Raw genomic sequence first — 11111 nt, 5'->3', positions numbered from 1 at the left:
AGGAGTGGCTGGTGGGCTTGAACCGCCAGCCTTCTGGTTAGCAGGCATGTGCCTTAGGCACTAGGCTACCAGAGCTCCCTAATACATGCTATGAGAAGACAAATTTGCTTGCCTCCTGTTTCGTTTCCATTAGTTGTCAGAAATAGATTTCCAAGTCTTTCCTTCAAAGCACCTCTGAGTAGATAGGAACCTCCGACTTTTCAGTTAGCAGCCAACTCATTAACTGTTTGCATCACTTATGGACTTCATACTAGATATTTTATAGTCAATCTCTGATATTTTAGTCCTTACAACAATCCTTTGAAAAAAATGTTATAATCCCCACTATAGAAAGAAGGAGTTTGAGAATGAATATCTTATTTGACCTCTCAATATTATTTGATACTGTTGACCACATACTTCTTGAATCATTCACTCTCTTCCTGAACTGCCGTGACATTACTCTCTCTCTCCAGGTTGTCCTCCTACTTCTCTGGCTGAAAACCCTATGGAGCAGTTCTGGTCTGTCCTATAGGGTCAGTATGAGTTGGAAATGACTCACTGACAATAGGATGGAAGTTGTTAATTAGTAGATTTCTTAGAAAGCATTCAAACGAGATATATTCTTGATGCATGTTCTTGCATATTGATAATATTTTGTATCTTTCATGTTTATAAATGAGTGTGCCGGATGGGAAATGCTTGGCTCTCAACTTCTTTCCTTGAAAGTCTTAAGTGGCTTGGACAAATTACACATCAACACTAAATCTCTATTAAATGTATTATAAAACTTTAGGTTTGATAACACTTGGGAATGTGTCTTCTTTCAATATTTGAAAAGCTATGACACATAGTAGATTTATGTTACTTTTATTAAATTAATACATGTACATATTTGCATATATCTGGAGCTCTGGTGACATAGTGCCTAAGGCACTTGACTGCTAACCAGGAGGCTGGCAGTTCAAATCCACCAGCCACTCCTTGGAAGGAAGATGGGGCAATCTACTTCCATAGTGACACAGCCTAGGAAACTCAAAGGGCGGGTCGCTAGGAGTTGGATAGGACTCGACCTCAGTGAGTTTGGTTTTTTTTTGTGGTGTGTATTTTCAAAAAGTCATACTACAAGGCTAATAATAAAAAATAGCAGTTTTCTCTTGAGCTAAGTACATGTTATAATTACATTCTCTATTTTTTACTACATTTCATGCAATTTTCTTTATTATGACACTTTATCACAAGGTGAAGGTTCTGTTGCCAGGGCAACCAGAGTGGCTTTTGGGGAGGATCTCTGGATTATACAACACCAGAGAATGGTGTTGACCATATAGAACAGAACAGCATGTGACCGGTGCCCCCTGGAGTTGTGCAATGAAATTTTCTCTTCTTGGTCCATGTGTGTGTTTGTGTGTGTGTGTGTGTTATCTGAAGCTGTTCTTCAACAGATTTCTTAAAAAAGCATTCAAACAAAACACATATGCATGTTCTTGCATAGTGATAACATTTTGTACCTTTTGTATTTGTAAATGAGTGTGCTGGGCACATGGGAACTCTGGTGGCATGGTGCCTAAGGCATTTGACTGCTAACTAGGAAGCTGATGGTTCAAACCCACCAGCTCCTCCAGAGAAGGAGGGTTGGGCAATCTATCCACAGTGATACTGCTCTGGAAACCCAAGAAGGGGTTGCTATGAGTCAAAATTCACTTGAGGGCGGTGAGTCTTTGTTTTTTTTAGTACTGGATATGGAATGCTTGGCTCACAATTTCTTCCCTTGCAAATCTTAAGTAAAATACTTCAATATATTCAGGCATAAAAAATTACTGTTGGAAGGTTAATTGTAACCTAATTTTTCTTCCTTTAAGGTCACATTTCTCTTTGCCAAAATGTCCAAATTATTTTATTTTTAAAATGTCCAAATTATTATTTTTTTCTTTAAAAATCCAGTTACTAGAGTATGTTATGGAAGTTGGTCTTTCCAAACTGATATTCTCAGACAAATAGTATTGTCTTCCAACATGGACTTTCAATTTCTTTTGTAAAAATTCTCAATTAGGAAAATTTTCTCGAGTAATAGTCATTAGTACTTGTTTTCCCCCCCCCTCCCCCTTACTAAGAATCTCTTTCTCATGATCTAGCTGATCTCTACAATTTCTCCTAAATTTGGTAACTTAATTCCTTGGTATCTTTTCTTTCTCCTATGCAAGATTTCCTCTCTGATCATCATCATGACCCTACATGATCTATGCACCATTTACCCTCTCAACTCCTATCAAGGCCCTAGCTTACCAATCTCCAGCCATACTAGCCTTCTTGCCATTCCTGGGACATGCCAAGCATACTCCTGCCAAGCCTTTGACACTATTGTTCCCTTGGCCTGGAACTCTATGCTTCCTGAATGCTTCATAGTTCACCCTTGCACTTGCTTCAGATCTCTGCTCAAATATCCTCATCAGAAATGCCTTCCCTGGTCGCCTTTTATAATAAACAAACTCCCTCCTTTCTGTTTCCCCTGCCCTTGTTCTATTTTCTTTTTCTTCATGTTGTTGTTGTTATGTGCCATCGAGTCAGACCCGACTCATAGCGACCCCTCCTTGGGTTTCCAAGGCAGTATCACTACGGAAGTAGATTGCCCAACCTTCCTCAGTATGTATAATTATTTGGCATCTTAAGTACTTGGGTAAGGATTTATTGCCTGTCATTGACTACTAAAAGGTAAACTCCACTAGATACCAGGAGCCTTTTTCTGTTGTATCATCCTTTTCTCTTATGTATCAGTCAGGGTCTAGTTATTTCCAATACTAAATACTAGTTCTAAATACTAGTTATTTCTAGTATTTCCACAGGGAACATTGTGGTAACCCAGGGATAATAACTGTGGGAAGCAGCTATCATCTATGGCAGAGGGAACAAAAGGAAAGAGGCTGGGAGTGCTGATGAAAGGCTCAAGCTAGCTCAAAGGAGAGGGCACTGCCCTTCTGCTGTTGGTATTACCTAAGGGTTACCTAGGTAGAGGTCCAGATTGCTTGGGCTCATACCTCTCTGAAGAGAGCATGCCCTGCTGCTGCTGGTGGTAGAATCTCTGTAAGGGCAGAGAATATGGTCAGCGAATTCCATAAAGAAAACGGAGGTTGAAGCCAACTGCCAAAGTTGGAGTGATCATGACAGAAAGACCAAAAATTAGGAAAGCAATCCCTGCTTCTCTCCTCCTGCCTTCCAGTCTCCCTCTGATTCCTCTTCCTGACAAAACCTAAGAGGAAGCCACTTGTCAAAGGAGTTCGGGAAATACAGTTTGCAGACTTCCAGCCCCAACCTTACTGAACGGACTTGATTTGAACGGAGTGAATTTGAAGCCGAGAGAGAATAGATTAATAGAGATACAACTTCAAACAGTGGCTACCTGTTGGTGCTAAATATCAATTGAAAACTTTCCGCTTAGTAAACAGATATTAAGAGTAGAGTATCAAATAGCAGTCTTGTTCTTTGTTGTTTGGATGAGGTGCCTAGCTTACCTCTCTAAATAATGTTTTGTCACCTCTTCACCTTTCTGTTTTATCCCTTCCTGCACTACGGCATATTGGTTGATTTTGAGATCCAGTCAACGCTGAAGAAGACGAGGTGCAACACAATGAGACTTAGGATTTCGTTTTTGTCGTATGGGATGTCATTGGTGACCTAGTGATAACTAGTCTCAGAAGAATGGAAAGACATAACCAATGAGGAATTAATAAAAATTTATTTCACATCATATGTAGACTACATACCTTCCACATCCCTAGTACAACCATACATCCTCTCCTCCCCCATGTTGGCAATTTATTACAAGTAAGCTTCTTGACCTTGGTGTTTTTGTAGCAAAGACAATTGCTAGGCATTTCCACCTTCCGAAAGGCATTTGAAAAATCACCTAGCTCAATCTCCAATTAGTATAAGAAGAACTTGAAGAAATTTTGGAGTATCGACTCGACGGCACATAACAACAACAATAATTCTTAGTGAGGGACCTCTGGTGGCATAGTGCCTAAGGCATTTGGTTGCTAACCAGAAGGCTGGTGGTCCAAACCCACCAGCCACTCCTCGAAAGAAAGGTTGGGTAATCTACTTCCGTAGTGATACCGCCTCGGAAACTCCAGGAGGGGTCGCTATGAGTTGAGACCGACTCGACGGCAGTGAGTGTGAGTTGAATTCTTAGTGAAAATCACTATTTCATAAGAGAGCATTATGGTTTTAGACAGCAAATTACCAGTTCAGTCTCATCAAAGCAATTTATTTGGAATGTTTAGAAAGACTATATTGTATACTTTTCAGCGGAAAAACAGAAAGAATAAAGTTAATGCCAACTTCATTCATTGCTATCTTGCTGCTTTTGTATTAAATTAAAAAAATGAAACTCCGGTTGCCCCCTCTGAGGTTCGAACTCAGGACCTTCAGATTATGAGACTGACGCGCTGCCTACTGCGCTAAGGAGGCAACTGTCCCTCCCACTCGCTCGAAATAGTTACCATGATTACTGGAAAAAAGAACTTTTTTTTTTTTTTTAATTTAATCATAGCTCTTTAAAGTATAGTGGTACTGTGATTTAATTAGTATCTAAAACACATTGATAATAATCCATGCAGAATAAGACAGAGACCAACTCCATTTCGCCCGTGGACCTTTCTGTGGAGACTTTAGGAACCTCGCGAGCAATTAAGTCCAGTCTTTGGGAAAATTCTGTACGAATCCCTAGATTCTCGACTCACTGCTTGGCCTTTCCCTCTGTGATCAAGGCCTGGGTAGACTCGCTGCCTTCTGAAAGGCAAACAAGACTTAAATAAGCACAGCTTGAACTTGTCTGCCTCTTCAAGAGGTTCTGTGGAGGCGCTGGTTCCCTGAGATGAAGGAAAAGTGGACGGCCCAATTATTTCTTCGCTTCTCCTTGGCAGTCCCCGGCCTCAACCCAAACTGCCGGACTTGTTCTTTCTTGAAGTCCGGGGCTTACTCCCTGGTCCAAGAGGATCTGCTGTCCCCAGAGTTCTCGATCCGCGTGACTCCTTCCTCCTGTTTTGGTGACGTATGGGGCAAGTGTCTCTTCCCATGTCACCTGCGGCGTCCCGTCCAGGGTCATCCTGATAGCTGTTTGGAAGCAAACTGCAAAGTTCCGGCAGCACAGGGAGTTCCCAGGCTGTGCAGGGGAACGTGGAGGAAAGAAACCTCCGGGATCGCTCGGAGCTGCCTGGGAAGAGGAGATGAAAGACCAGAAAGGAGAGGGAGACAGTTACTCTTGGGAAAGTGCAAAGAACCTCCCTACAGCGGGCGGTAGCGTGGCCGAGCGGTCTAAGGCGCTGGATTAAGGCTCCAGTCTCTTCGGGGGCGTGGGTTCGAATCCCACCGCTGCCAGCTCTTTTCCACAACCCTAGTTTTGCCCACTTTTCACAGATTCTTAATGTCTCTTTTCTCAGGGCCAGTGTTAATGCACAGAGGCATACCCCTCACAACAGTGCCCAGCACGTGGAGGCCTTCAATTATTTATTTCAACAGTAACTTCAAGGATACCAACAATTGTAAGGATGGCACAGGACCGAGCAATATTTCCTTCTGTTATACGTAAGGTAGCCATGAGTCGGAGTCCAAAGGACAGCAACTAACATCGTGTATATTTCCTCTCTTGATCACCGTTGTATTTTCACCACTCAGGAGTATATAACACATTCCAAGCCTTCATTTAATTAATTTGTTCACAGTAAAAATATTCATTCAACGCCTACTAAGTGCAAACTTTGCAGATACGGCAGTCTTTCTTAATTACATTACTCTATAAATGAAAGAATGGCTGTCAAGTCTCCCGAAATCTGCAACTGGAGACAGGTCCTGCCTATTCCACGGAAGGAATGGATTCTCAGAACCAGCCACTGTTCTCAGTATCCCTGCAGGTTTCTCATTTCACATTTGACTATAATTGTGGTGAGCTGAGCTGTGGCGACTCTGGACTAGGAGCCGGGACACGCCGCACAACCCTCTCACATCCCGCTGGCATGGGACGTCCTCGTAGCTCTGCACTAGTCTCTGTGTTTTCCCAGGGGGCGCCCTCTCTCTGCTCAAAGCAGTTGCTCTGCCCACGTCGCCTGAATTCTGTAGACCTCGACTTGGAAGTTACTTCCTCCTGGAAGCCTCCCTTGGTTTCCCGCTCCCTCCTACCAGCTCCAGAGTTAGAAGTATCCGCTGAGGATAAGAAGGGGAACGGGACAGAGGTTCCCGCCCTCATACCTACTGGGGAAAAAAACTTTTAAACACATAATACCTCAATATGATACAACTTCTGTAAAGAATAAGATTGGAATAAAGAATGTTACCAATTCACACAGTGCAATGTATAGAAATATACACATCAAATTGTTTCCAATGATAACAGTGCCACGGAGCCTGGAGAGGAAAGAGGAAGTTTATAAACTTTATTTTAGACACTTCTGTTTTCATGGTTATAATGAGGGATTCATAAATAGAACAACTAAATGTTAAAAATTCTCCAATGCTGATGATTTGCACAAAGGAGAAATGCAGTACTCTGGGGAGCAGACAGTGTACGCATTGGGGAATTCTATTATCACTCAACCCCACCACTTTTCTTCCAAGACCAAAATCCAAACCCGCAGCCATTGAGTCAATTCTAACTCATAGAGACCCTATAGGACAGAGTAGAAATGCCCTATAGAGTTTCCAAGCCTGTAAATCTTTATAGAACCCAACTGCCCCATCTTTGTCTCACAGAGTGGCTGGTAGGTTCAAACCACAGACCTTTGGGTTAGCAGCTGAATGTCTTAGCAACTGCACCACCAGAGCTCTTTTCATTTATCTGTTGGCATTGTTATTTCCAATTTTACTGAAATGTATGTAATTGACTACTTTTTCCCAGAAATCAAAAGTTTTGTCAACTATAGAACCATTTTTCTCTTGCTTTCCTACATCATGAAAACTAAATATTTGCAGCAGGCATCAATGAATAAATACGTGAAAGAATGTCTTTCTAACTTGCAAAATGGGTGAGGTATGCCGAGATAAGGAGCCAAGAGGACTCTGGGGTCTTCAGTTTTAGGTAGGGCCATGTGTTCTGAAGTTCCCTTTCCACTGGACACTTCAAATAAGCTTGGTTTTGGACTGTTAATTGTGCCATGCTGACCTGCTCTTCCTGTATTCATTCCTGCTACCAAGTGACTGAAAACCATTCCTGCTCAGTTATCAAGGATCACATTGATTGTGTATTATCCTGGGTATCTCTTCCCAGTCATTTCCCTCAGTAGCCTTCAAGTACTTACTTGCATTTGCTTTGTAATATTTATGAACCAACCATGAATAATTTCAAGGAAAAGGTGCAACACTCTTACAATTCAGATTTAAGAATAAATGAAAAGATCCCCATGGCCATCTGCCTTATTTCCCAGGTCTTTACCCATTGTCTGTTCCATGGGGATAAATGTGCTAAAGCTGAAAAAAGTCACTCAAATCCCTCCCACTTGCCAGTCCTCAGGAGGCAGTTTAACATCTGCATGTAAGTAGTGAGCTTTTGATGTTCTGGTTGAATTTTAGGACTAAGAGACATTTCTCTTTTTTTTTTAAGTAATAAGGTATGGTTCATGGAATGAAAAGAATGCTGCTTAGACTGGATCTGAGATAGTTTATACCATCTTTCAACAAAACAGGAGACTGGCGAAGATAGACTGGATAGCTTACGGGTGTGAGGGACAGGATTGGTGGAAGTAAACACCTAAGAGCATTTTATAGTCACCTGACCAGAAGTCTTTCAATTTCCCACCTTCCTCTTCACTCCCAAAAAGATACATTCAATTCAACCCACATTTATTCAGTATCTATTTTGTGATAGGCACTTTGCTTAACTGGAGTTAAAGGATCAATGGGACAAAGGATCAATGCCAGAAAATGGTTTAGAGGTTCCTTAGCAATTCAGCCCCGGGAGACTATGAGAGACGCACTAAGCATGCTGTTGCTAGGTACTGTCTAGTCAGCTCCAACTCATAGCAACCACATGTACAACAGAGTGAAACACTGCCCTGTCCTGTGCCATCCTCACAATCCTGTATGCTTCAACCCATTTTTGCAACCACTGTGTGAATCCATCTCCTTGAGGGTCTTCCTCTCCTCCGCTAACCCTCTGCTTCACCAAGCACGATATCCTGCTCCAGGGATGGGTCCCTTCTGACCACATGACCAAAGTAGGTGAGAAGAAGTCTGGCCATTCTCACCTCTAAAGAACATTTCAGCTGTACTTCTTTCAAGACAGATTTGTTTGCTCTTCTGGCAGTCCATGATGTTTTCAGTATTTTTCACCAACACCACAGTTGAAAAGCATCAATTCTTCTTTGATCTTCCTTCCAGTCATCTGTCAGTCTGTCATACTGTGGTGGTTTATGTGTTGCTGTGATGCTGAGAAGTATGCCCATGATATTTAAAATGCCAGCATGGTCACCCATGGTGGACAGGTTTCAGCTGAGCATCCAGACTAAGACAAACTAGGAAGAAAGATGGACCATCCACTTCTGAAAAAACTGGCCACTGAAAACACTAAGCATAGATAGCCAATAATTAATACTTAGATTGACTAAAATATTATACCTGAGCATATCTTCCAGTCATGCTATAAATATGGTCACTTTGTTATTTATTGTTATTTTAATAAAGTTAAGATTTGGGGGAAAAGATAGTATTTCCAGAAATATGCCATCCCCTCCTAGTCACCCACACTGTAGGGCACTTTTCCTTAAAGGCTTCTGAACACTGAGATATCCAGCTGGAAGGTGGGACCCAGAAAGGTGGGGGGGGAATGGAATAATTACCCTCTTTCAATTTGCCAGATTAAGGCGGATTGAAGGAACAAAAACTAACAAACAAAAACTTCACAATGTCCAACGCCGCCCTATCTCATTGAGCATTTTTTCATCCTTTCATCTATGCGTTCTTGCAAGAAGCATTATTGAGCTCCCTACTACCACCAGACCTAGGAATTTCAAAGAGTGATGAGCTCTGGTCCCTTGGTTCAGGCATTTTGGAGGGGTGACTACAGATATGAAACATTCAAGCTCCCAATTATAACGGAGCGTAAGAGTCAAGGTACGCAGACAATCCCTGAGTTCTTAGAGCGGTCTGCACGTATCAGAGAATGAATAAGTGAAGCTGTAGAAAGGAGATGTTACAGTTTTCTTTTCTCCCTTTCAAACGATAAGAGTAAAATCCAGTTTGCCCTTGCGTAGGTCGGAAATTAAAGCAAATCGAAACCTCTAGGGAAAGCAATATTTGTGTACCAGGCCAGGCCCTGCCCCTGAGTGAGAATAAAATCTGAGACAAAGGGGCAGCGGAAACAGTGAATGTTACCCCTACACTTCCCGGCAGGGTTGTACTCGGCTTTTCTAGCTCTCGGCCGATGAAGAGCGCAGAGAGTTTTCAATCTGTAAGTATCATCACTATTTACTGAAAAAAAATTATCCTTGTAAAAGTTTTTAAGTCAGTTGGAGGAAAGAGGGAGAGCTTTTGTTTAAAGTGGTATTTCATTCTTAATTTTATTACATACATCTTTCGTATTTAAAAAAAGAGGGGGATGGGGCAGGGAAGAAATACGAAGAAAGGAAACCTCAGATGGACAGTGTGTCCCATACCCTATGTCAGAGGTTCCATGGTGTAATGGTTAGCACTCTGGACTCTGAATCCAGCGATCCGAGTTCAAATCTCGGTGGAACCTTCCCTTGTGGTTTTTTTTTTTTTCTTTTTTTCCCCCCCCAGATTGCATTTGAACCACGTTTATTTTAGTTTCAGCATGCACTCTTGAGTTCTGATGAACTGACGCAGTGTGGACAGACACTCCAGGTGGCCCGTGACCTCAGGACCAGCCTGTAATCACGAGGTCTGTGTGCAACATGTTTCTGTTTCCTCCACACTGATTTCCGCCCCCAGGATGCCCTGGAGTTTGTGAGGATTCAGGAAATACTCTTTTAATGAACAAACCAGATTACAGAGCAAAACGTGATTTATGATTAGCGACCAAAATGAGAAAGGAAACAGACGTCACTGAGAGTCCGTCATTTTAGTTAAGATCGGAAAGAAAAGAACAAAAAATGTATGAAAGAAAAATGAAAACTGAGAGAGTGGTTGAAATTAACAAAACACAGCGCTGTGTCAGAAGTGGGATTCGAACCCACGCCTCCATTCGGAGACCAGAATCCTCGATCAGAGGAAGCAGAACTTGAGTCTGGCGCCTTAGACCACTCGGCCATCCTGACACCTACAACTTAGGCTTTTAAATAATGATAATCTTCAATTCCGCTGAATGTGCCACAACGACTACCTATTGTTCTTTGGTTTAAGAGTTTTCCAAGATATGGGAACGTAAATCTGTACAAAATAAAAGAACCTCCCTTCCCAGCGGTATCAGGAACTTTGAGTCGACTCCCGAAGTTTTCCTCCCGCCTCGAGCTACCTTTCAGTGTTTATTGCCCCGCCCTTTCTTCTTGTCTCAAGCCGCAAGAGCTCGAGAATGCTATCAACCAGGCACTGACTCGGGATTGGGCAAGAGAGCGTCCGTTCTCTTTGATTAGGCCTGAGAAGCCGCCTGACAAACCAAAGGAATTGGCTGGACCCCAACGGGAGTGAAGTGAGTGAACCAGTGTAGACCTGGGGAGAAAGCAAGAGAGCTAGTATAGACCAGCGAGGTTTTTAAGGTTTTTTTTTGTTGTTGTTGTTGTTAATTTTTTGTTTTGTTTTGTTTTGTTTTTCAAGGTAAGTGGGGTTTGTGAGCCTTGAGTATCGAGACTGGCCATTGAGGTGAGTTGCAGGAGTTGACCTGGTCAGGAGTTGAGAACTGCTAGCTCCCTTCCCCTGGCAGACCCACAGAACTCTACAATCACTTATCAGCCCCTTACTAGGCTTCTGGCAAGAGGTGCAAATATGTCAGAGGAAACTGACTCCAAAGATAAAGAACGACAGGCACTGATATTTGAAGGTTCTCCCTAAGAAGGTGGCTAGGCCTCCATGCGACCCTTTAAGTAAGACTCCCCAGTCTACAAGTTTGCCCATGCCTTCAGGGCTTGTACAATCAGCTTTTTAGTTCCTTATTTTAAATATTAACTATATCCAAAAATCATCACATATTT

At 42.3% G+C, this 11111-nt stretch overlaps 4 non-coding genes across 4 annotated transcripts; 2 read left to right on the top strand and 2 right to left on the bottom strand.

The window, feature by feature from the left end:
* Positions 1-4373: 4373 nt before the first annotated feature.
* Positions 4374-4446, bottom strand: TRNAM-CAU. The gene has a single exon. It is a non-coding gene; the product is annotated as a tRNA-Met (tRNA).
* Positions 4447-5273: 827 nt separating this feature from the next.
* TRNAL-AAG lies at positions 5274-5355 on the top strand. Its single transcript has one exon. It is a non-coding gene; the product is annotated as a tRNA-Leu (tRNA).
* Positions 5356-9631: 4276 nt separating this feature from the next.
* On the top strand, positions 9632-9703 carry TRNAQ-CUG. Its single transcript has one exon. It is a non-coding gene; the product is annotated as a tRNA-Gln (tRNA).
* Positions 9704-10135: 432 nt separating this feature from the next.
* Positions 10136-10241, bottom strand: TRNAL-CAA. Its single transcript has 2 exons — positions 10204-10241; positions 10136-10181 (listed from the first exon to the last, which is right to left on the bottom strand). It is a non-coding gene; the product is annotated as a tRNA-Leu (tRNA).
* Positions 10242-11111: the final 870 nt, after the last annotated feature.

Source organism: Orycteropus afer, unplaced genomic scaffold (assembly GCF_000298275.1).
Source record: "Orycteropus afer afer isolate SDZICR_OR568_19922 unplaced genomic scaffold, OryAfe1.0 scaffold00919, whole genome shotgun sequence".
In the NCBI taxonomy this organism is placed as follows: Eukaryota; Metazoa; Chordata; class Mammalia; order Tubulidentata; family Orycteropodidae; genus Orycteropus; species Orycteropus afer.
The sequence above is the reverse complement of the archived record's forward strand: the minus strand, read 5'-3'. Positions and strand labels throughout refer to the sequence as shown.